Genomic DNA, 1,764 nt, shown 5'->3' on the forward strand with positions numbered 1-1,764 from the left:
TCCCACACCCCACACACCCATATCACATGCCACACACACCCATCCCACACATCACACACCCTACACACCATACACATCACCCACCACACACACACACATCTACCACACACACATTACATCACCAGCCACCCACACACCATACCCCACACACCACACACACACCACCCACCACACACACACCCAACACAGCCCCCACACACCACACAATCACCCACCACACACACACATCCCACACCCCACACACCCATATCACATGCCACACACACCCACATCCCACACACACATACACACTCCACACACCACCCACACACCACACACACCCCACACACCACCCACCAAACATACACACCACACAAGCACACACATACTGCACATCAGACACACACCACACACCACACACACATCACACACCACACACACATCACCCACCACACACACACCCAGCACACCCCCTGCACACTGTGTACATACACACCACCGATCACACACACCACCCACACCAAACACACCTCACATACCACCCACCACACACACATACCACACAGGCACACACACACCGCACACACTCCACACACAGCACAGGCTCACGCACACACACACTCCAGCACTTTCCCGCGTCCCCTCTGCCGTGCCTTCTGGGGTCTGTCCCACCCTTGCAGTCTCCTCACAAGTCCTGGGGGAGGCGGGAAGGCGGGCGGTGGCTCGGGCTCTAGGGGGACCGAACGTGAGGGACAGGTAGGTGACAACCAGTTCCAGGACTGTGCGGGCAGTGACTTCAAGAACTGGGCTAGGAGCCAGTGAGTGAGTGGCAGGGTGGGCGCCAGGCAATGTGGGGGACGCGGGGGAGGGTAGACACGCCTCCAGTAGAAGTTGGTGGCCGGGGTAGCTGTGAGGAGCTGGGGTGGGGGACGCGGGGGAGGCAGACACGCCTCCAGTAGAAGTTGGTGGCCGGGGTAGCTGTGAGGAGCTGGGGAGCCCCATCCTGTCCAGTGGAGGGAGAGGGAGACACAGCCAACACGGGGGTGCATGGCGGGCTCAGGGGACAAGGCCAGTGGCAGCAGAGGCTGTGCTGATGGCCCTGGTCTCAGGGGGGCAGAGGGTGGGGGCCGGGCTGCGGGGGAAATGGGGTGAATTTGGGGAGCACAGAGCCACACGGGAACAGGGTGGACAGCCTTGGAGGTGTGTGCCTTCGTGGGGACTCATGGGAACAGCAGTGTGGGTGCGTGGAGACGGCTCTGCAAGGAAACGTGTGAGGGGTGTGGTGTGTGTGCACTGTGTATAAGGTGTGTGAGGTGTGTGGTGTGTGTGTGAAATGTGTGAGGTATGCAGTATGTGTGTGAAGTAGGTAGTGTGCGATGTATGTGTGTAGTGTATGGTTGTGTGAGGTATGTGGTGTGTATGTGAGGTATGTATTGTGTATGTGTGATATATACTGTGTGATGTGTGTATGTGTTGTGTGTGTGAGGGATGTGGAGTGTGTGTGGCGTGTGTGTGAGGTAAGTGTGTGTTGTGTATATGTGAGCTATGTAGTGTGTGGTGTGTGGGGGTGTAAGGTATGTGGTGTATGCTATGTATGTGTGAGTTGAGATGTGTGTGATTGTGTATGGTGTGTGTGGGAGGTATGTGGGTGTGTGTGGTGTGTGCTGTGTGTGAGATATATAGTGCATATGTGTGTGTGAGGTGTGTGAGGTATGTGGTGTGTAGTGTGTGGTGGGTATGCGATGTGTGTGAAGTATGTGGTGTGTGATGTGTGTGATATATGGT

The sequence above is a fragment of the Mandrillus leucophaeus genome, unplaced genomic scaffold, assembly GCF_000951045.1.
Source record: "Mandrillus leucophaeus isolate KB7577 unplaced genomic scaffold, Mleu.le_1.0 Scaffold69, whole genome shotgun sequence".
Lineage (NCBI taxonomy): Eukaryota > Metazoa > Chordata > Mammalia > Primates > Cercopithecidae > Mandrillus > Mandrillus leucophaeus.